Genomic DNA, 24,830 nt, shown 5'->3' on the forward strand with positions numbered 1-24,830 from the left:
CTCCCGGGTCTTACGCCGGAGGCCTCCCCACGTCCAGTTCAATTAAAGAGGTGCTGATGTGAATGACACCGCGAACACCGCCCTCCCTGACCCTTCCCTTCCATCTGCCATCTGGCTTCTTTCCTGCCTACACTTCTTGGACGGAGAGCTGGCTGGCTGCCAGCATTTCCTGGCTACCCTCTGCTCCCCTAACCAAACAACCGAGGGAGTGTCAGGGCTGGAGAGGAACTGTGAGATCATCTACTCCAGTGTCTTTGGTCCAGGAAATCCCTCACTCATGGAGCTTGTTGAAAACGGTGGTTCTTTGGCTTCCCCTAACTCAGAACACCTGGAAGAAGCTGCATTTTTAACAAGCTCTCCAAAGCATCCTGATGCATTACTAAGATTGGAAACCTCTGATCTCACTTAACCCTGATGAAATGGAGTCCCAGAGAGGAAAGTGACTTTTCCAAGGTCACAGAGCAGATTTGCAGGAGAGGGAACGAGGCCCAGGCTCCCGAAGGCAATGGTTGTTAGGGCCCCTACCATCTGGGCTTGTATGCCACAATTCCAGCAACTTGGTTCTTTCTAAGCCCCCCAGTGCTTCCTCTTCCTAAGGCAAACCTAGTGGTTTATTGGCTTGGTTCCCTTCTTCTTCCTTGTCCTCTGTGCTGTGCTCTCTGCTTTTGAATCTAATTTTTTTTGGCTTTGATGGTTGACTAGGAAATATTCGCTAGACATCCAAGGGGCATCCTGTCTGCCAACCCACCTGCCACTCTTGTGGTAACACCCAAACAAGGGTGAAAGATCAAGACCAAGCTAGGGGTTTTTGTAGAGTGCCTAGACAGAATCCAGAGAGATGACAAAGAAAGGAGTAGAGAAGACTGAGCCCTGGGGACTGTCCCATGGTCCAGAAGTAGATAGGCGCACTCAGAGAGAATCACATTCATGTCGTGTCACCCAAATCAAGCAACCATAGAAAGAAGGAATGGCACGCACCAAGGAGAATGAGTTAGCATCTGATCATGGCCTTCACCTCCTCACCTGCCAGGTTCACTAGATTGATTTCACCCCAGGAGCAGCACATCTCCCACTAAAACGTTTTAGCAGGTATTACAGGTAAATTTCCTGAAGAAATCTCATCCCTTTCAGGGGATGTATCAAGCACTGACCTTGTCACTTGCTTCAGCAAATATTTTACCCATTTGCAACAGGCAAGGTGCGGTGCAAGGCACTAGAGATGGAGAGGAGTCAAGCAGAGATCGTCTTTGGCAGAGCCGTGGCCAGGCAGACATCAATGCAGATCAATGGCAGCACAATGAGGTCAATGCCCCATTAAAGTCACCCCAAGGATAAGAGAGGACAGGCTTTCCAAACAAGGTGATGACGGAGTGTCAGGCCTCTGAACCCAAGCCTGCAAGTATACATCCAGATGGCCTGAAGCAAGTGAAGAATCACAAAAGAAGGGAAAATGGCCGGTTCCTGCCTTAACTGATGACGTTCCACGATTGTGATTTGTTCCTGTCCCACCTTAGCTGAGCGATTAACCTTTAGAAATTCCTTCTCCTGGCTCAGAAGCTCCCCCACTGAGCACCTTGTGATCCCCGCCCCTGCCTGGAAGAGAAAAACCCCCTTCGACTGTAATTTTCCACTACCCACCCAAATCCTATAAAACAGCCCCACCCCTATCTCCCTTCGCTGACTCTCTTTTCGGACTCAGCCCGCCTGCACCCAGGTGAAATAAACAGCCTTGTTGCTCACACAAAGGCTGTTTGGTGGTCTTTTCACAGGGACGTGCGAGACACTGAGCTAGGTTTAAGAAAACAAACGCTATTTCAGTATTAATAGTATTTGTTCCTGGACTTAGGTTGCAAGTGAGTCACTGGGCAGAGCTTAAAGAAAAACATGCCCTGTATTTTATTGGTCACTTTCTGATGTCAAAGGATGAGGCTGTAGAGGAAGGGCAGTAAATCAATCCAGTTTCTGATACAGTGAAAGGCGTTCCTTCATATTCTATTAACTTGATGTTGAGAGTCACTTAGCTTCAAAAATACAGTAAGTAAACTATTTTAAATGCTGAACCTATCAGAGGAGATAATAAACAAAGGTTTTTTTGTTGTTGTTTGGAGACATGGTCTCACTCTGCTGCCCTAGCTGGAGTCCAGTGGTGCAATCTTAACTCACTGCATCCTCAAACTCCTGGACACAAGTGATCCTCCCGCTCAGCCTCCTGAGTAGCTGGGACTACAAGCTTGTGCCACTGTGTGCCCAGCTAAATTTTGTTTTGAAACGGAGTCTCGCTCTGTCACCCAGGCTGGAGTTCTATGGCGCCATCTTGGCTCCCTGAAACCTACACCTCCCAGGTTCAAGCGATTCTCCTGCCTCAGCCTCCTGAGTAGCTGGGATTACAGGTGCGCACCACCACGCCCATCTAATGTTTGTATCTTTAGTAGCTCCCAGCTGCTAATTTTATATTATTTGCAGAGACAAGGTCCGGTTTTGTTGCCCAAGCTGGTCTCAAACTACTGGTTTCAAGCGATCCCCTGCCCTCAGCCTCCCAAATGCTTGATTTACAGGCGTGGCCTCTAAACTAAAGGTTTTAATGAAGGAGAAGAAAAGCCTTGGGGGGAGAAGGCTATTATTCTGTTTGATTCGCAAATTATGCATAATGGCACATGTGCTACCTTGCTTGGGTTATGAAGGTATACATTTTCACTTGACTTTTATAAGGTAGAGGTAAGGGGCAGGAGAAGCTGATAATAGAGGAGTAAGAAATAACCTTGTAGAGTATATTATTATCAGCATAAACTTAACAATCTGTTAATTAAATTTTGATCTGTTAAATGAATTTAACAATATGTTGCATATATGCTACAGTAGTAATTTCTTCCCTTGAAGAAATGAACTTTATGGAAGTGATTCTCTTTATTGGCACTCAAAAGAGAAGCACCTCAAAATTTAAAACGATTTCTTTTGTAGAGATGAGGTCTCATTATGATGCCCAGTCTGGTCTTGAACTCCCAGGCTCACGCAATCCTCCTGCCGCCTCAGCCTCCTGAAGTGTTAGGATTACAGGCTTAAGCCACCATGCCCGGCCCAATCAATTTAAACATTTTCTTTTGTTTTACTACTTGTTTTACATCATGTTACTGTGCAAAGAGCTTTGAAAGGGGAACTACCAGACCTGGATTCAAATTCTTGTTCTGACTTTGAGCCAGTCTCTTAAATTCTGTAAAAATTTTAGTTTCCTCAACTCCAAAATAGGAATATTAATGCCTATCCCATAACATCCTAGGATATTATCCAGGTTGGGCATGGTGACTTACGCCTGTAATCCCAGCAATTTGGGAGGCTGAAGCAGGTGGATCACCTGAGATCAGGAATTCAAGACCAGCCTGGCCAACATGGTGAAACCCCGTCTCTACAAAAATACAAAAATTAGCCAGGCATGGTGGCAGGTGCCTGTAATCCCAGCTACTCAGGAGGCTGAGGCAGGAGAATCCTTTGAACCCAGGAGGTGGAGGTTGCAGTGGGTCAAGACTGCACCACTGCATTCCAGCCTAGGCGACAGGTGAGACTCCATCTCAAAAAAGAAAAGAAAGTCAAAATCCAATATATTCCAGGGGCTCCTGTGTATTAAGTGTTTTTAGTATTCCAGGTGATACATTAAACACTTCATATGTGTCATGTCATTTTATTCTCACAGTAACACTATATGAGAGTTTCTATAATGGTTCCATTATACAGACGAGAAAGCTATGTTTAGAGAGCTTGTCCAAGGTCAGACAGCTAAAAGAGTGGCAAGTCAGAATGTGAACCCAAGTGTGTCTGCCTCTGGAGGCTGAGCTATCAACCCCTACATTATGTGGCCACTCTTCTATCACCCTAAAGCCAGAAAATGTATGTGAAAGCACATTGCAGATGGCAAATACTGTCCCAGATTATTTTCATTTCTCAGCAATGACTGGTGTGGATAGAGCTGGGGAGAATGTGAGAGAAGAAAGTGACATGACCTGCCCCCAGAACCTCCATTCATTTTACTTGTCCATTATCACCATCTCTCATCCTCACTTGCAACTAGTATCAACGCAGATGCATTCAAATGCAAATAACAGAAAATACTTACACCATCAGGACATTTATTGTCTTTTTAAAAAGAAGTATGGAATCAGATGCTCGCAGTTTAGATCCGCAGTTTCACAAGGTTAGGGCTCTGGACTCTCATTTCTATCACTCTGCTCAAGTTCACATGTGGACTGCTACAGTTCCAAGTCTCACACTCTAATGAGACTTTTCTTCAGAACCAAGAAGACAGCTAGCCAGGGTCATGAATGAGCACTCCCCATATGCTTCTTTTGTTTTATTGGAAAATCCATTCTTTGGAAATGGAAATATCTATAAGGAAACTCCACAGCACATGTCCCTTACATGTCATTGACTAGAAATGGATATAAAATGTATTAGGATGGGCCAGGCTAGGCTTTGGTAAGAAATAAGTCCTGAAATCTCAGTGGCTGAACACAACAGAGGTTTAATTCTTGCTTGCCTGACAATCTTTGTGTGTTGGTGGCCCTCTTTCATCTTGTATTGTACCATCTGGAACATGTAGCATCCACCATCACTGCAGCAGGGGAAGAGAGAGACAGAAATGGCACACGGTTTTGGTTTTTGTTTTTTGTTTTTGTTTTTGAGACGGAGTTTTGCTCTTACTGCCTACGTTGGAGTGCAATGGCACGATATTGGCTCACTGCAAACTCCGCCTTCCAGATTCAAACAATTCTCCTGTCTCAGCCTCCTGAGTAGCTAGGATTACAGGCACATGCCACCATGCCCGGCTAATTTTTTTTTATTTTTTTATTTTTAGTAGAGATGGGGTTTCATCATATGAGAGATGGTGTTTCTTCATATTGGTCAGGCTGGTCTCAAACTCCTGACTTCAGGTGATCCGCCTGCCTCTGCCTCCCAGAGTGCTGGGATTACAGGCATGAGCCACCACACCTGGCCTTTGTGCACCGGTTTTTAACTGCCCCAGATGGGAAGTGCCGCATCTCTGCTCACCTTCCTATTAGAAGTTGGCCCCATGGCCTCACCTACTGCAGAGGTGGCTGGCAAGGGCAACTGACCCAGGAAAGGAAACAGCAAGATGAACTCATTGTATTGTGTACTGCAAACAGCCACCCCCACGTGTCAGGGAAGGAGGGTCTTGGGAATGGCTGCTGGGTGGGCATCTGCCACTCCACCTAACTTCCACTTACTCCCTAACCAGGCCAGCAAGCCTGGTCAAAGATGTGGCAGGGAAGGCTCTCCTTCTGTGGGTTTCCATGACCTTGAAGGAAATAAAAATATTTCTCCCTAAAATATTGAGGATTGTTAAATTAAAGACCCTTAAAATACAGGGAAACACTCTACCTCACCCTCTACTTGCCTAATGGCAGGACATAAATCTTTCCATACCGGATGTGTGGGTGAATGGGCAGCTGGATGGATGAGTGGGTAGGTAGATACGCGGGTGGATGGATGGGTGGGTGGATAATTGGGTGGATAGATGGGTGGTTAGGTGGATAGATGGGTGGAGGGTTCGATAGGTGGATGAATGGATGGGTGGGTGGGTGAATGTGTGGGTTGGTGAGTGGATGGATTGGTGGATAGATGGATGGATGAATGGATGGATGGATGGATGGGTGGATGGATGGATGGATGGATGGATAGATGGGCAGGTGGATGGGCTGGTGGATGGATGGGTGGGTAGGTGAATGAATAAATAGGTTCGTGGGTGGGTAGATTGGTGGGTGGATGGATGGATGGATGAATGGATGGACGGATGGATAGATGGACAGGTGGATGGGTTGGTGGATGGATGAGTGGGTGGGTTAATGAATGGGTGGGTTGGTGAGTGGATGGATTGGTGGATAGATGGATGGATGGATGGATGGATGGATGGATGGATGGATGGATGGATGGATGGATGGATAGATGGGCAGGTGGATGGGCTGGTGGATGGATGGGTGGGTAGGTGAATGAATAAATAGGTTCGTGGTTGGGTAGATTGGTGGGTGGATGGATGGATGGATGAACGGATGGACGGATGGATAGATGGACAGGTGGATGGGTTGGTGGATGGATGAGTGGGTGGGTTAATGAATGGGTTTGTGGGTGGATGGATGAATGGATCTTCCATACTACTTATGCACCCAGATAAGACACCAGCAGGTACCAGAGGAATCTGGAAGCAGATTTTACTATCTTTCCACATTTTCCCTACCTTTTAAAAAGGGAACTGCTCTCTCCCTTGTCTTGTCACTATGTAGGATTTATGGCTCTTTCTTAAAGTACTATTTAAGAAAGGCCACTGCCTTGAGAGAGAAATACTTTTTTTTTTTTTTTCTTGAGACCGGGTCTTACTGTGTTGCCCAGGTTGGAGTGCAGTGACACAATCAAGGCTCACTGCAGCCTCAACCTCCTGGACTCAAGTGATCCTCCCACCTCAGCCTCTCGAGTAGCTGGGACTACAGGTGTGCACCACCATGCCTGGCTAATTCTTGTATTTTTTGTAGAGACAGGGTTTTGCCATGTTGCCCAGGCTGGTTTCAAACTCCTGAGCTCAAGGAATCCTACTGCCTCAGCCTCTCGAAGTGTTGGGATTACAGGCGTGAGCCACTGTGCCTGGTGGAAAGGGATACTTCTAAAACTGAGGCCTCTTTCACATAATGGGTACATCACACATTAATAAACTTCTGCTTGTTTTTCTTTTGTTAATCTGACTTTAGTTTTCAGGAGAGTGACTCAACTAAGAAGTGAAAGAGAGCAATTCCCCTCTGCAGCCTCTTGTGCCTCTCTCTTCCCCAACCCTTCTCTCTCAGTATTAGTCTTTCACTGGCCTGCCACCCTCTCCCCAGCCCTGACCCCTAACAGACTGTAGACTTTTTAAGGTCACAGGTTGTCTTCCCTTCCCATCTCTCACGCCTACACTAGGATCTGGCCCATTGTAGGTGCTCAGCAGACATTTTTAGAGCAAGTGAAAGAGGGTCTTTTTGAAACAATGGTTTCAATCATTTGTGTCTGAGAGCTGCCTAGCTTTTTATCTTTTGAATTTCTGGTAGAATCATTGAGGAACGAGAAGTATGATTCAACCCTTAAATAAGCATGGATACACAAGATGCCATAATGCAGACCTCAAAAATGCGGCCATAAATAAAGTAAATATTTGGTCAATGACATCAACCTATGTAAAACATTTCCTTAAGGAAACTGACTTGGAATCCCACTTAAAATACCTTAAAAGACCTGGTTTTACTCAAAACTACATCTCCCAGATTGAAAGTGTTGAGCCAGGCACAGTGCCTCACGCCTGTAATCCCAGTACTTTGGAAGGCTGAGGCGGGTGGATCACCTGAGGTTGGGAGTTCGAGACCAGTCTGACCAACATGGAGAAACCCCGTTTCTACTAAAAATACAAAAAACTAGCCAGGCGTGGTGGCACATGCCTGTAATCCCAGCTACTTGGGAGGCTGAGGCAGGAGAATGGCTTGACCGGGAGGTAGAGGTTGTGGTGAGCTGAGATTGCTCCACTGCACCCCAGCCTGGGCAACAAGAGTGAAACTCCATCTCAAAAAAAAAGTGTTGAGTGCCTGGCATGCCCAGAGAAGGTACCACAGGGATGGTGGCTGAGGCAATGGGTAAAAAATACAGGGTAGTTAGATATATACTCTTTAAGAGATTTAATTAAGGAAGCCAAATAAGAGAGATGCTTTATCAGCAGGGATTATCATCACTTTATAGTTGTTTATTTGTTTGTTTGTTTGAGATGGAGTGTCTCTCTGTCACCCAGGCTGGAGTGCAGTGGTGCCATTACTTCGACAAAACCGCAATTACTTTTGCACCAACCTATAGCAGGTGTCTTGCTTATCCATCACTGTGTAACAACACACCCCAAGGCCTAGTGGCTTACAACAAAAATGTCTGACTACCTCTCATGGTTCTGTGGATTGATGGGGCTCAGTTGGGTGGCTCCCTCTCAGAGTCCCTCAGCAATTTCATCAGATAGTCTTAAGGCCTAGTTTTAGAAGTCACACAGCACCACTTTGACTGTATTCTTTTATTTATTTATTTATTTATTTATTTATTTATTTTTGAGGTAGAGTCTCACTGTTTTTGCCAAGGCTGGAGTGCAATGGCACAGTCTTGGCGCACCGCAACCTCCGACTTCCAGGTTCAAGCAATTTTCCTGCCTCAGCCTCCCGAGTAGCTGGGATTGCAGGCACCCGCCACCATGCCCGGATAATTTTCTTTTTTTTGTATTTTTAGTAGAGACGGGGTTTCTGCATGTTGGTCAGGCTGGTCTTGAACTCCTGACCTCAGGTGATCCACCCGCCTCGGCCTCCCAAAGTGCTGGGATTACTGGGGTGAGCCACCATGCCCAGCCTTTATTTATTTATTTTTGAGACGGAGTTTCACTTTTGTTGCCTAGGCTGGAGTGCAACGGCGCCATCTCGGCACACTGCAACCTCCGCCTCCCGAGTTCAAGCAGTTCTCCTGCTTCAGCCTACCGAGTAGCTGGGATTACAGGCACGTGCCATCATGCCTGGCTAAGTTTTGTATTTTTTGTAGAGGCGGGGTTTCACCATATTGGCCAGGCTTGTCTTGAACTCCTGACCTCAGGTGATCTGCCCGCCTCAGCCTCCCAAAGTGTTGGGATTTTACAGGCCTGAGCCATGCGCCCAACCACTGCATTCTATTATTTAAAAACGGGGCACAGGACCAGCCTTGCTTTAAGCGGAGAGGACCACACACAAGGGGATGAATACCAGGAAGCATCCTTCATTGACAGCCATTGTGGAGACTGACTACCACAGTGGAGCAAGCTGATTGAGCAAACACAAGGCGTCTCTCGTGTGCTGAGGACCGTGCCTCTTGAAAGGGCTTTCACATCCATTTTCATTTGATCACAGGTTTGTGAGCTAGGCAAGCCCGCGTCAGGACTAGATTTCTTTTTATTTTTATTTTTTCAATTCTCAGAACTTTCTGGATATAGATCTCTATTTTATACCTATAGACGCTGTAGCTCAGCAAAACTGAGTGAATTACCAAAAGTCCCACGGCTTCTAAATGTGGGTGTGGAATGTGAACTTTGGTCTTCTGATTTAGCCTTGCAAACTATAGAATTTTCCAAGCCACCAACCCTCAGAACTTTTTGACACCTTGAACAAACCAGGAAGGAGACAAGAGTCGCCACCTGACTTTTTAATGATCGCCATTCTAACTGGTGTGAGATGGTATCTCATTGTGGTTTTGATTTGCATTTCTCTGATGGCCAGTGATGATGAGCATTTTTTCATGTGGCTGTTGGCTGTATGAATGTCTTCTTTTGAGAAATGTCTGTTCATATCCTTTGCCCACTTTTTGATGGGGTTGTTTGTACCATATGACCCAGCCATCCCATTACTGGGTATATACCCAAAAGATTATAAATCATGCTGCTATAAAGACACATGCACACGTATGTTTATTGCGGCACTATTCACAATAGCAAAGACTTGGAATCAACCCAAATGTCCATCAGTGACAGACTGGATTAAGAAAATGTGGCACATATACACCATGGAATACTATGCAGCCATAAAAAAGGATGAGTTTGTGTCCTTTGTAGGGACATGGATGCAGCTGGAAACCATCATTCTTAGCAAACTATCACAAGAACAGAAAACCAAACACTGCATGTTCTCACTCATAGGTGGGAACTGAACAATGAGATCACCTGGACTCGGGAAGGGGAACATCACACACCGGGGCCTATCATGGGGAGGGGGGAGGGGGGAGGGATTGCATTGGGAGTTATACCTGATGTAAATGACGAGTTGATGGGTGCTGACGAGTTGATGGGTGCAGCACACCAACATGGCACAAGTATACATATGTAACAAACCTGCACATTATGCACATGTACCCTAGAACTTAAAGTATAATAATAATAAAAAAATAAAAAATAAATAAATAAATTATTACACACACACACACACACAAAAAGAGTCGCCACCTGCAAAAAGTAATCGAGCGGAAGCAACCACAGATCTAAATTTGAAAAGAAAAAGGCTATCACAATGGTTAGAGTTTTACAACATGGTCCTGCCTACTCTAATTGGGGGTGGAGAATGGACGCGCGGCCACTGCTCGTGAGAGCGTGATTTGGTGCAAACTTTGCAGATGTGCAATAGATATCAAAGCCTGAGTTTTGCAAAATTCATAAACTAGGAGAAAGTTAACCAGGCCTTAGAACCTCCTTCCTGCATGGGTTGTAGAAAGACAGGAAATGGGGCTTGCGCTCAGAAGCTGCTCAACTGAGGCTGGTTATTTGTCTGGGGAGTCAGGAGTCTGATGAGGCCAGGTCAGGGGCCTCTGAGGCTGAACAAAACATTAGCACAGGAGGAGCAAAAGTTACACACACACACGCTCATGCATGCACACACACACATATGCACATGAACCCAATCCAAAATTTCATATCTAGAAAATTTTCTAGATTGCGTAGATTTTTGCTAACAGGGAAAAATTACAAATAGTTAAATATCTAACAAGAAGTATTTTGTTAAACAATGGGAAACTATTCTGCCATTAAATGGAAGTTATAGAAAATGATTTAGTGCCACGTGCAAGATTGCAATATTATTGATGGGGAAAAAGCAGATTTTGAAAGAGTATTGTAATATCATTGTATTTTTTTTTTTCAAAAATATACATGTGGGTATATATACAGAAAAGATAAGAAAGAAAGAATACCAAAATGCTAATAATAGTTATTTAAGGATGCTGAGACTATGGGTGATTTTTTCTTTTTCTTTCTTTCTTTTCTTTTCTTTTTTTTTTTTTTTTGAGACAGAGTCTTGCACTGTCACCCGGGCTGGAGTACAATGGCGCGACCTCGGCTCACTGCAACCTCTGTCTCCCGGGTTCAAGCGATTCTCCTGCCTCAGCCTCCCGAGTAGCTGGGATTACAGGCACCCGCCACCATGCCTGGCTAATTTTTTGTATTTTTAGTAGAGACGGGGTTTCACTATGTTGGCCAGGCTGGTCTAGAACTCCTGACCTCATGATCCACCCACCTCGGCCTCCCAAAGTGCTGGGATTACAGGTGTGAGCCACGGCGCCCGGCCTTTTCTTTTTCTTCTATTTCACATTTTTAAATTTTTCTTCTCTATATTTTCAAATTGCTTATAGGACGTGTTGCTTTCATAATGAGTTTTTGAAAAAGAAAATAAGAATGGGAATTAGGAAAATATAGAGGATTTTAAGCTGATTTCAACCAACCAATGGAAAATATACAAATGAATAATACAGTACTGTGTATCTGACTTTTCAAAGTGCTTTCGAATTCAAGGTCTCATTTGATTTCTATAATAACTCAGTGACAGAGACTGGACAGGTATTATTATTTCTATTCTGCAAATGGGACAAGTGAGCCTCTAACCAGCCAATTAGTGACAAAACCAGGAGGAGATCCAGATCTCCTGGGCCATTCATGGACCTCAGATGAAGTCACACCTGGCTTTGAATTTGGACAGCTTACTTTCTATGCAACTTAATCTGTTGGGGACCCCCTGTTTTAGCCCATCCAGAATCCCTTGCCCCATCTTTTGGTCTCAGCACCTTGACTTTTCTTATGAACCTGCCCTTCCTCAGTTGGTCCAGATTCCTGATGGGCATGAGACCCCCACCCTGCCTAAAAGAGCCACCCTTGGGAAGTCTGAGGATAGTGCTGGAAGAGTCTGCTGAGCTGGCAGGAAGTGCGCAAGAGCCGCTGTGGCCTCTTTGCCTCCACTAGAGGATGAATGGGCTTCCTGAAATAAACCCAATTCAGAGAAGAGTCAGGTATGAGGACAGGTGCCCAAATAAGTTGTTTGCATCCCTGGATCCAAATGTGCCTAAAGCTAGAGTCACTGCCAGGACTTTTTGCTTACCCAGGCCAGTGCATTTCTTTCTTTCTTTTACTTTTCCTCCTCCTCCCCTTTATCCTCCTTCTCCCCTTTCTTCTCCTCCTTCATTTCTGTTTTTTATTTGAGTTGGATTCCTGTTAGTTGTAACCCAAGGTCTCCCGATCATTATAGTCTTCAGCCTCAGTCTTCTCACCTGTAAAATGGGGATGATAATAATAACAATGTTGATCTTCTGCACAGGATCGTTGTGAAACTTAGCTGAGTTACCACAAGTAAGGTCCTTGTTACATAGTGAGTGATCAGTAAATGTTACCTATTAAGGAGTTAGAAAAAGCTGAATTCAGAGAATTTATCTCCCAGCTGGGGGCGGTGGCTCACACCTGTAATCTCAGCAATTTGGGAGGCCAAGGCAGGTGGATCACCTGAGGTCAGGAGTTCAAGACCAACCTGGCTAACATGGTGAAACCCTATCTCTACTAAAAATACAAAAAATTAGCCAGGCATGGTGGCACGCGCCTATAATCCCAGCTACTTGGGAGGCTGAGGCAGGAGAATGGCTTGAACCTGAGAGGCGGAGGTTGCAGTGAGCCAAGATTGCACCATTGCATTCCAGCGTGGGCCACAGAGTGAGACTCTGTCTCAAAAAAAATAAATAAATAAAAAGAAAGAAAGAAAGAAAGAAAGAAAGAAAGAAAGAAAGAAAGAAAGAAAGAAAGGAAGGAAGGAAGTAAGTTTTATTCCCCTCTCCCCCGCCAAAAAAAGAAAGAGATTTCTCCATCATGCATCAAAATATGAGGAATAGATTCCTATAATGCAAATTATGAGAAAAGAGAAAGCACTGTGTCACTGAGTTCACCAGAGAGTCATTATTCCAGAATTTATGGCCTAGGAGTCACTGACCTCACCTCACCCCTTTGTCTCTCTCTCTTTCTCTCATTCTCTTGCACGTGTGTGTGTGTGTGTGTGTTTCGCAGGAATTGCGAGAGAGGAGGAAACAGGGGAGATGAAGTGGTTGGCTGGAAGGAAATGGCTGGTTTTGCAATGCAGTTTGGGGAGAGGAAAAGTAAACTGGGAGAAAGTTAGCCAGGCCTTGGAGCCTCCTTCCTGCATGGGTTGTAGAAAGAGAGGACATGTGCCTTTCCATTCGGAAGCTGCTCAGCTAAGTCTGGTTATTTGTCTGGGGTGTCAGGAGTCTAATGAAGCCAGGCCAGAGGCCTCTGAGGCTGAACAAAACAGTACAGGAGGAGCAAAAGTTACACATACACACACACACACACACACACATGCACACAAGCCCATTCTGGCTGGATTAAACAGAAAAAGGTATACTGTAATTCACAGGCTCTCCGATGGGAGGGCCAGAGAATTGACCCTGAAGACTTCCCAGTCTGGACCAATGTCACATGATGAAGGCTGCTCTAGTGGAACATTCAGTGTCACCACACTACAGCACAGACACCATGCCTGGCTTGTACCGCTGGTTCTGGACATGGGATCCTAGAAGCCTCTTGACTGTGCCCTAAACTCTTGCCCATAAATGGATTCTGTGAAACCCTAGCTTGTCCTCTCCTGCGAAGCCGTCTCTCACGGTATGTCTGGTGGCCTAAGCTTAGGGTACATGCCTTGGGGCAAGGGAGGCTGGGAAAGCCAGTGTTGACCTTTCCCTTGGGGAGGCAGGACTCATACTGCGGGAAATTTCCAAGTCACTGATAGAGTTCAAAAGGACAGTCATCAAGTCTGATATATATCCCCACAATAGCATTGCTGTGTTGGGTGTGTGTTTATGTGTGTGTGTATGAAATAGACAAATGATCTATATCTCAAGGTCCACTTTCCAGGACGGTTTCATCCTTAAAAATCCAAAGAATCATCATTCAAGCTGCCACCAGGAGCAGGGAGCCCAGTTCCCTCATTTGGGTGTCACTTGACACCTCTGAGTCCAGACAACAGCTCCAAGCTCCAGGTACCATCTGATCACTCCTTCTCCTTGTGGCTTTGCTTGTTCAGGTCAGCATTGCTCCTGTATGTGGGCCCAGGTCCCTTTCTCCCCTTACCCCCTGAAATGAAAAGCCGACACACTCTTCAGAGATGTACCAGGCTCATGGATGGATGGATGGATGGGCATGGATGGGCATATAGGCGGATGAATGGGTGGATGCATGGACACCAGAGCTTTGAGGGACAATGGTCACTGTAGCCAATGACACCAGGGGGCAGTGCAGAGCAGCTTTTCAAGGCCTAACTCCCTACACTCTTCCATGAGACCTGGCTGGCCGGGTTTGGAGAGCTCATTTTGTTCAACATTTTCATTTGTGAGGAAGGAGTTGAGGCTCAAGACAGGAATGGCTGTGTCAGTAGCGCACAGCAACAGAGCTGGCTCTTCATGCGACTCCAGCACCCTCTGCATTACAGTATTTGCATAAGCCCACCTTCCCAGGCTCGGACAGCCCGGATGCTGCCAAGCCTCCCTCAGCTCTCAGTGACTCTGGAGCCCTTCCTAGGAGGCTCATCTGCGGCCAGCTGCTGAACTCAATCAGCATAGAGGAAACAGACAGTCAGAGTTCAGGGCGTTGGCCAGGCTGAGTCATTGTCTTCAGCCCCTCCGAAGGGCTGCGTGTTAGGGCTCTCGTTGGACACCCCTTCCCCAGCCATGTCTTTTCTCTCCTTTTGGAATCCGGATCACCTGGAGGTGATATTTCCCAGGAAAGGAAGGACCCCACGCTGAGAACACATCTTACAATAAATGATCCCTCTCTTCTCAAAATTTACTTCTGTGTTACATCCCCTCTAGCCCTGCTTTTTAATTTGCACTGCCTGTTTCTTTGGGGCAGTAGGGGTGGAGTGGGGGAGTACCAGTGTGGTGATGGCCCCTCCCACTCCCACCCCCATCCGTATCCATCTTTACAGCAGGCTCCTGAGGACCACAACTTAGACAGCAGAGACATCGAAAGGCTCACTAAACCTCAAATTTCCATTTTCATTCATTCATCTATTTAATTATTCAACTATTAAAAATATTTTAAGTCCCTACTATGTGTCAGATACTAAAAAAAATCACAAACTTACACTTATTAAGCCTTTACTACACTAAAGGTGTGACATTTAGTATATTATCTTACACAAGCCTATGAAGGAGATATTTTATTTATTTATTTTTAATTTTTTAATTTTTTTTGAGACTTGATCTGTTACCCAGGCTGGAGTGCAGTGGCACGATCTTGGCTCACTGCAACCCCCACCTCCTGGGTTCAAGCAATTCTCCTGCCTCAGCCTCCTGAGTAGCTGGGATTACAGGCACCTGCCACCCATATCATTCAATTTGAAAGTATTTTAATGACTGTGTAATATTCTTTTTTTTTTTTTTTTTTTTTTTTTTTTTTTTTTTTTTTTTTTTGAGACGGAGTCTTGCTCTGTCGCCGGGCTGGAGTGCAGTGGCCGGACCTCAGCTCACTGCAAGCTCCGCCTCCCGGGTTCCCGCCATTCTCCTGCCTCAGCCTCCCGAGTAGCTGGGACCACAGGCGCCCGCCACCTCGCCCGGCTAGTTTTTTGTATTTTTAGTAGAGACGGGGTTTCACCGTATTAGCCAGGATGGTCTCGATCTCCTGACCTCGTGATCCGCCCGTCTCGGCCTCCCAAAGTGCTGGGATTACAGGCTTGAGCCACCGCGCCCGGCCGACTGTGTAATATTCTACTGAAGACATATAACTTATTTACCTCCCCCCACTGTTGACCTTATATCTATTTTAGAAGTGGTTCAGTGTTTCAGTGTTTAATATTTTCTTTCTTTCTTACTTTCTTTTTCTTCTTTTTTTTTTTTTTTTTTTTTTTGAGACAGAGTCTTGCTCTGTTGCCCAGGCTGGAGTGCAGTGGTGCCATCTCGGCTCACTGCAACCTCCGCCTCCTGGGTTCAAGCTATTCTCCCTGCCTCAGCCTCTCAAGTAGCTGGGATTACAGGCGCCCACCACCACGCCCAGATAATTTTTGTATTTTTAGTAGAGACGGGGTTTTGCCATGTTAGCCAGGCTGGTCTCGAACTCCTGACCTCGAGTGATCCACCTGCCTCAGCCTCCCAAAGTGCTGGGTTTACAGGTGTGAGCCACCATGCCCAGTCTTGAAGGATGCATTGTTATTTTCATTTTACAAATGAAGAAACAGAGATCTAGAGAAGTGGTGTCACTTGCCCAATGGTGCACAGTCAGTGAGCCACAGAACAGGAATCAAACCGAGGAGGCCACACCCAAGTATCAGACATTTCCTGCAAGTGTTCAATTGTGAGGCTTGTGGCTCAGGGCTCTTCCCCTTCAGCTGCACCCCACAGGCAGTGCCAGAGTGCTGAAGCACGCAGCCCCAAGCAAGGGCCAATGGGTGAGCAGGAGTGGCAGAGATGCCCAGGCCTAGGTTCTGACCACTGAAGTGTGTTGTAGCTTTGGGACTTCCGGAGTGGAATTCCAGAATGTTCCATCAGGTTCCATTCTTCAGTGGTGCATGGTTGCAAAGCTGCAGCTCAGGGAAGAGCCCCTCCAAGGTCACTGGGTTGAGAATTGAGAACCTGAGGCTGCTCCACTGGGGCTAATGAGCCATGTAAGCGGGACCATCTCCCTTTGCTGCATGGGGGCCACCCGCTGCCTCCTCTGTGAAATGGGAGAGCATACCAACTGCCCTGGAGAGCTGTCCTCAAGATGAGATAAGAGAGCATGGACGTAAAAGGGTCTGGAAATTCGGAGGTCTTTGCTTGTGTGAATATATGTCCTTCTTTATCGCCACGTGACAGGCTGGGGAGTCTTGACTGAGTTTCTCTGGAGATTGAAGCAGTAGTCAAGTTTTTAACATGGGATTGTCTTTTTGGTTTTGATTTTAATCACTGCCACACGTACTCTGTCCTAAAAGAAAGAGAAGTTTAACAACAACAGCAAAATATGCAGGACATAATCTTGCAAGTAGAAATGGATGTGGTTAACCTTGGGGAAAACTACATGGTCGACACTTTTCCCATTTTGCTTTAAACCAGTGGAGACTAAAGCAGAGCCTGGCCTCTGAGAGCCATTGCTGGAGGGTGGGTGTGGTGCATAGCTGTGTCCTTTCACCTTGCAGCCAAGCTGGGGGCTAAATATGGCACGGGACAGTTGGGTGCATTAAGGAAACTGAGGGATAGAATAGAAAAATAATGTGACTGGAAAAAAAATTTTTTTCTTTGATACAGAGTGAGACTCTACCCAGGCTGGAGTGCAGTGGTATGATCTCAACTCACCGCAACCTTCACCTCCTGGGTTCAAGCGATTCTCCTGCCTCAGCCTCCTAAGTAGCTGGGACTACAGGCATGCGCCACCACACCCAGCTATGTTTTGTATTTATAGTAGAGACGGGGTTTCGCCATGGTGGCTGGACTAGGTCTTGAATTCCTGACCTCAGGTGATCCACCCACCTCAGTCTCCCAAAGTGCTGGGATTACAGGTATGAGCCACTGCGCCGGGTCCTAGAAACAATTTGTAAATGCATATTACAAAATAGTGTGTACAACATAACTCCCATTTTATAAAATACCTGTAGGCATACAGACAGCCCTGGATGTACAGAAAACACACTGGAAAGTTACACAGCACAATCTCACAGGGTTATCGCTGTGTGGAAGAATGATGGACAAATTTATATTTTTCTTGCATTTTGTAATGGAAACATAGAGCTAATAAAGAAGCCAAAAAGAGAGAAAGTGATGCAAGAGGAATCGCGCAACCCTGCAATATCTTGGCTAATGGTCTCCTTGGGATGTGTGGAATTTCGGTGAAGCCACATCTTGTACTGCACATGTGAAACCTGTGAAATATAGTGAAACCCTGTCTCTACTAAAATTACAAAAAGTACCTGGGTGTGGTGGCGCATGCCTGTACTCCCAGCTACTTGGGACACTAAGGCAGGAGAATCGCTTGAACCCGGGAGGCAGAGGTTGCAGTGAGCTGAGATCTCACCACTGTATTCCAGCCTGGGTGACAGAGTGAGACTCCATCTCAAAAAAAAAAAAAAAAAAAAAAAAAAAAAAAATCAGTAGTAGTGGCCAGGCACTGTGCTTCACGCCTGTAATCCCAGCACTTTGGGAGGCCAAGAGATCGAGACCATCCTGGCCAACATCGTGAAACCCCATCTCTACTAAAAATATAAAAATTAGCAGGGCATGGTGGCGCGTGCCTGTAGTCCCAGCTACTCAGGAGGCTGAGGCAGAAGAATCACTTGAATCCAGAAGGCGGAGGTTGCAGTGAGCCGAGATCATGTCACTGCACTCCAGCCTGGTGACAGAGTGATATACCACCTCAAAATTTTCGTTTTTTTAGTAGAGACAGGGTTTCACCATGTTGTCCAGGCTGGTCTTGAACTCCTGACCTTGTGATCTGCCCGCCTCAGTCTCCCAAAGTGCCGGGATTACAGGTGTGAGCCACCGCACCCGACCACTACTACTATTATTGTTATTGTTCTTTCCAGCCCCCTTGCCAGTCCCCCTACTCCTCACTGTTCCTTCTTCCCCAAAGTTACCTCAGCAGTCGGGGGGCTGATCCTTTCTGGACTATTGACTCCTAAGGCCTCCTCAGGGCACTGGGGCTTTTTGAAGCATGGCTTCATCGCTTTTGTCTGCCTGGGAGGAACAGAGTTTAGTCACCCCAGGACTCCAGTGACAGTGGTCAGGCCTGGCCGTCCAATGTGAGGACACCCCCCCACCCCCACAGTTGCTAAAGGGCTGGCCCTTGCTCTCCTTTCTTCATCTGCTCAGACAAGATTGCCGCAGAAATGAGCTTGAGGAAACTCCCAGGCAGACAAAGTTGGCTCAATGGGACTCACACACGGGCCCTGCCCCGTCGATGCCGCCCCTGGGAGAGGGTGTGTAACTGCCCAGTGGGTTCACCTTGCCTGCTGCCTAGACAGAGCTGATTTATCAAGACGGGGGAATTGCAATGGAGAAAGAGTAATTCACTCAGAGCTGGCTGTGTAGGAGACTGCAGTTTTTTTGTTACTCAAATCAGTCTCCGCGAGCATCTGTGGATTAGAACTTTTAAAGATAATTTGGCAGGTAGAGGCTTGGGAAGTGGGGAGGGCTGATTGGTCGGGTTGGAGATGGAATCATAGAGGATCGAAGTGAGTTTTTCTTGCTGTTTTCTATTCCTGGGTGTGATGGCAGAACTGGTTGAGCCAGATTACCGGTCTGGGTGGTGTTGGCTGGTCCATGGAGTGCAGGTTCTGCAGAATATCTCAAGCACTCATCTTAGGTTTTGCAATAGTGATGTTACCCCAGGAGCAATTTGGGGAGGTTCAGAATCTTGGAGCCAGCATGACATCTAAACTGTAATTTCTAATCTTGTAGCTAGTTTGTTAGTCCTGCAAAGGCAGACTAGTCCCCAGGCAAGAAGAGGGTCTTTTAGGGAAAAGGGCTGCTATCAATTTTGTTTCAGAGTCAAACCATGAACTGAATTCCTTCCCAAAGTTAGTTTGGTCTATGACCAGGAATGAACAAGGACAGCTTGCTTAAAGTTTAGAAGCAAGATGGAGTCAGTTAGGTCTGATTTCTTTCACTGTCATAGTTTCCTCAGTTATGATCTTGCAAAGGTGACTTCAGGTATGGGGTGGGCTTTGAGGGCTTGAGCAGAAACTGCAATCAAGTGGGCAGAGAGAACCAGTGAGAAGGGCCATTGCTGCCCACAAGCCCACAAACCACGAGGCACAGCCACCTCTAACCACAGTGCAGGTTTCAGCCTGCCCAGGACTCCCACCTGAGAGGGGAATGCACAGGGGCTCAGCCAGACCCTGTTGGCCATGCCCAGAACCTTGGCTGCATCAACCCCGGGGAAGGAATGCCTTCTAACTCATCTGTTCAGGGAAGTCCCTATTTTTCTAACTTATGGAAAGCTTTGAGTGTGCTAGCTGTGGCCCGGCCACTATATCTTGTTTAAAGTAGACATGGTGTGATCCCTGCCCTGGGCCCCTAGTGTGTGAACAGCTTCCAAACAGGCAGCTGAACACTTGAGTCTTGCTCTTATTTTCCAGCTTCTACTTGGGTTCCTTTCTTTTGACTGATAGGTGTGCTATGGACAGTGGAGAAGATCACAGGGCTGGGCACCCCAGCGCACTTGACCCTTCGCAGGCGTGTGACACTCTCTCAGGCCTTCCTACCTTTGCATTGCTATTCCCTTGGTCTGAATGCCTGTGCCCTGTCTACCTGGGAACTCGTGGGCCTCCTTGAAGAAGGGGCCTTGCACCACCATCAGGGTACAAGGTGGTCTTTCCCCGTCACCCTACTCTGGCCTGGCTGAGGTGGGTACCCAGCTGTGAATGCTCAGGGCGGTTGAGCCTGGGGATCTGGGAGGGGTCTCACCCTGACAAGGTGGGAGGAAAGAGGCAGGAGAGAGACTTGAAATCTTTGCCCGAGGGTCAGCAGCCTTTGCATTCTGCTCTATAATATATCCTAATTTTGCAAAGAGATACCCCGAACCTGGAAAGGCATATGTCTCAGAACTGATAGGTATAGACAGACAGACAGATACATACATACACAGACAGATGGACAGACTCTCACAGAGAGATTTGGAGGGGGAGCGATGAACCAGTAAACATTTTCATACCAACTTTATAATATTTTTCCAGAGGAAAAATAAGAAAACCGGCTCACACCTGTAATCCCAGCACTTTGGGAGGCTAAGGCAAGTGGATCACTTGAGGTCAGGAGTATGAGACCCACCTGGCCAACATGGAAAAACCCCATCTCTACTAAAAAGCCAGGTCTCGAAGCCAGCTACACAGGAGGCTGAGACAGGAGAATCACTTCAACCCAGGAGGCAGAGTTTGCAGTGAGCCAAGGTCACGCCACTGCATTCCAGCCTGGGCAACAGAGAGAGACTCTGCCTGAAAAAAAGCAAAAGAAAGAAAAAAAAAAGAAGGAAAGAAAGAAAGAGAAAGAGAGAGAGAGAAAGAGAGAGAGGGAGGGAGGGAGAAAGAGAGAGAGAGAGAAAGAGAGAGAGAGAAAGAAAGAAAGGAAGGAAGAGAAGAAAGAAAGAAAAAAGAAAGAAAGAAAGAAAGAAAGAAAGAAAGAAAGAAAGAAAGAAAGAAAGAAAGAAAGAAAGAAAGAAAGAAAGAAAGAAAGAAAGAAAGAAAGAAAAGAGAAAAGAAAAGCATACACAGAGAAAGTCCCCCGTGCACCTCTCCCCTCCTGTTTGGTTGGAAATATAAAGAGGTACAGAAGCCATCTTCAACGTTGTCTTTCTCTTTAGCTTAGAAACGAGACTGTCCAGATTTACGCTTGGTGGATCCTTGTCTCGGTTTCTATGGTTTTATCTGAGAGTGGAAGAGGTAAAGAACTAATACCATGGGCAATAAATATGACTTTCACAGTGATGGATCAGCCTACGGGTATCTGCTGTCCAGTCTCCAAGGAATATGTGAAGTCTGTCTACCCTGAGGATGCCACACCCAGCCCCGTGTATGAAAGGGATTTCACAGCTGTGCACATCTGGGGCCCGAACACAAAACGGAGCCCGATGGGTTGGTTAAAGGGGTCACAGAGGTTGTGGTGAAACCTCTATGAGAAAAAATGGTAACATTTTTGGCTTTTGCCACTAGATGTGACCCCAAGACAGGCTTGAAAATAAGAGGTAAAGTCTCGTGAGGTCTCAAGCGCACAGGATTTCTCAGCCTCAGCACTATCAACATTTTGGGCTGGACAATTCTTTGTCATGGCGAATGTCTTGGGCATTGTAGGATGTTAGCAGCAGCGTCCCTGGCACTGGATATCAGTAGCAATCTCCCAGTTATGACAACTAAAAACGGCTCCAGATGTGACAAAATGTCCGAGGGTGGGGGTTGCAGCAAAATCTCCCCCAGTTAAGATTCACCGCTCTAGTGGTTCAGAGCGAAGACTCTGGAATCAGACTGTCTCAATTCAAATCCCAATGTTTGCAACTTGTTGGGGAATTGAATGAGTTAACAAATGCAAAGGAAGGATGGCCATATGCTTTATCCTTCAAACCAGGGCAATTTGAGAATGAAAAAGGTTCTAATAATTTCATAAACTGGGGCTGACCATGGCGGCTCATGCCTATAATCACAGCACTTTGGGAGGCCAAGGTGGGAGGATTGCTTGAGACCAAGAGTTCAAGACCTGTCTGGGCAACATAGCGAGACCTCACCTCACAAAAAAATAAAAAAATTATCTGGGTGTGGTGGTGTGCACCTGTAGTCCCAACTACTCATGAGGCTGAGGCAGGAGGATCACTTGGGCCCAGGAGTTCCAGGCTGCAGTTAGCTATGCCCATGCTACTATACCCAACTTGGGTGACAGAGTGGGACTTTGTCTCCAATAATAATAATAGTATCATAAACTGGGACTGTCAGCACAGTTGTGTCCATAATCCATATACAGTGTTGACCACAGAGCCTGACCCACTGTGTCCACTCAGTGACCACTATGCTAAATGCTTTACATAAAGGAACTTTATTTAATCTTCCCCAAACCCTGCGAGGTCAGTACTATCGCTATCCCCTTTCATATATGGGAAGACTGAAACTCTAAGAAGCTACAGTAACTTGCCCAAGGTCATACAGCGAGTTGTCCAACCAGGGCTCTGGTCCTCAAAGGCTAGTGCCCACATGTGCTCGGGTACCGCAGGGAAATGGCGTTACTCAACACCCATCCGGCTCTGCATGAACTGCTAGCTCTGCTAGGTAATTCACAGTTCCAGCATTCAGCTCATGACATTGTACCTTTACAAAGCTGAGTGTTTAGGAGTTGCTGTGATAAAAAGCAGGGACTGCATTAAAATCAACATGGAGCAGGAAAGGAGGATAGCAGTGCTCAATACGATTTTGTTTTGAAAACCTGTGCAGAGTGTAACAAGTGCATCTAGCCCATCAGGAAGCTATTGTTGTTGGTTTAAAAAAAATTTTTTTTTTGAGACAGGGTCTTTCTCTGTTGCCCACATTGGAGTACAGTGGCATGACCATAGCTCACTGTAGCCTCGACCTCTCAGGCTCAAGTCATCCTCCCACTTTAGCCTTCCAGGAAGCTGGGACTATAGGTACAAGCCCCCATGCCCAGCTATCTTTTTTTTTTTTTTTAATTTTTTATAGAGATGGGATCTGGTTATGTTGCCCAGGCTAGTTTTGAACTCCTGGGCTCAAGTGATCCTCCAGCCTCAGCCTCCCAAAGTGCTGGGATTACAGGAGTGAGCCATTGCACCTGGCCTTACTGTGGTTATTTAAGAATGAAACAACAGGTCGGATGTGTGTAATCGCAGCAGTTTGGGAGACTGAGGTGGGTGGATCATTTGAGGTCAGGAGTTTGAGACCAGCCTGATCAACATGGTGAAACCCCATCTGTACTCTAAAATACAAAAATTAGCCGGGTGTGGTGGTGGGCGCCTGTAATCTCAGCTACTCAGGAAGCTGAGGAAGGAGAATCGCTTGAACGCAGGAGGCGGAGGTTGCAGTGAGCTGAGATGGCACCACTGCACTCCAGCATGGATGACAGAGATTCCCTCTCAAAAATAAAAATAAAAAAAGAATGAAACAACAAAATTTTTTACCCCAATTTAGATGTATTATTATTTTCCAAGATAGTTACTAAGTTGTTAGGACACAAAGTCTTATTAAGTTGTTTGAACCCAGCTACTTAAAAAAAGAAACTGTTTCTGTTTGGTTTTTCTTTTAGCCTAGGGGTACCATGAAGGTGCTGTGAATGGAGAAAGTTTATGAGCCTCTGCACTCAACATTTTGCCATTGGTAGAACCCAGGAGGTTAATGTTGGAGAAGGCCTTTGAGTGCAGAGAGCCCACCCTGGTTGTACATTCTGGGGAAACCTCTCTGTGTCTATATCACACCAGCCTGTGATGTAATCAATCTCTTTCTGTCTTTCTCTGTGTTTTCCCTCTTGCTTTCTGTCTCTCTCTCTCTCTCTCTCTCTCTCTCTCACACACACACACACACGTACATATACATATAGTTTCCTTTCCCTCACATAAACACTAATATTTCCTGACCCTAATCAGACAATTGCCAAAACCCCATTTGTCTGAATTCCCTTTATTTCAATTTTTTGCCCTTTTTCAACTGTTTCAGGAAGCAAACCAGTTCTGTTTTTCAACTCGAACCTAGTCAGTGTTCAAGCTGAGCATCTACTTCTCAGGTTAGAAGTCACACTATCAGCTCAGACCCGTTTGATACCGTGAAAAGCAGACACACAAACGGACCCCCTCCCCAGACAGTACTTGCGACTGACGCAACCAGCCTGAAGTACTTAGGTTTCTTTTCTTTTCTTTTTTTTTTTGAGACAGTCTCGCTCCGTCACCCAGGCTGGAGTGCAGTGGCGTGATCTTGACTCACCGCAACCTCCACCTCCTGGTTTCAAGCAATTCTCCTGCCTCAGCCTCCCAAGTAGCTGGGATTACAGGTACCCACCACCACACCCAGCTAATTTTTGTATTTTTAGTAGAGACAGTGTTTCACCATGTTGGCCATGGCTGATCTGGAGCTCCTGACCTCAAGTGATCCACCCGCCTCGGCCTCCCAAAGTGCTGAGATTTCAGGCATGAGCCACTGCGCCCAGTCAGTACTTAGATTTCTTAAGATCCAGCCTTAAGAAAGACAATTAGAAGACAGAATGGGCAACTGGGAGAGGCCTGGTAATATGGCAGAGGGGAGAGGGGGTGAAGGTGTGGGTGGTAGGAGGGTGGCTGGTTGGGGAAGTGGCCACTGGATCTTAGGCCACAGGCATACTTTTCCATCTCCAGCTTCCTCATTTACAGAAAACCAGACTGCAGTGGTGTGATGGAAATACGTGGGACGGGGACAGGTGACTGACTTTCATTACTAACCAGAGGACAGCTTAGACAAGTCACTCTGGCTGGGCCTCAGTTTCCTTATCTCTAACAGGACTGGATTGCCCAGTGCTCCTCA

At 46.3% G+C, this 24,830-nt stretch overlaps 1 protein-coding gene across 1 annotated transcript in view; it reads left to right on the top strand.

The window, feature by feature from the left end:
* Window positions 1-24,830, top strand: part of SLC35G1 (solute carrier family 35 member G1) — a 400,995-nt gene that overhangs the window by 44,022 nt on the left and 332,143 nt on the right. The gene's annotated exons all lie outside the window — the stretch shown is intronic.

The sequence above is a fragment of the Macaca thibetana genome, chromosome 9 (assembly GCF_024542745.1).
Source record: "Macaca thibetana thibetana isolate TM-01 chromosome 9, ASM2454274v1, whole genome shotgun sequence".
Classification (NCBI taxonomy): Eukaryota; Metazoa; Chordata; class Mammalia; order Primates; family Cercopithecidae; genus Macaca; species Macaca thibetana.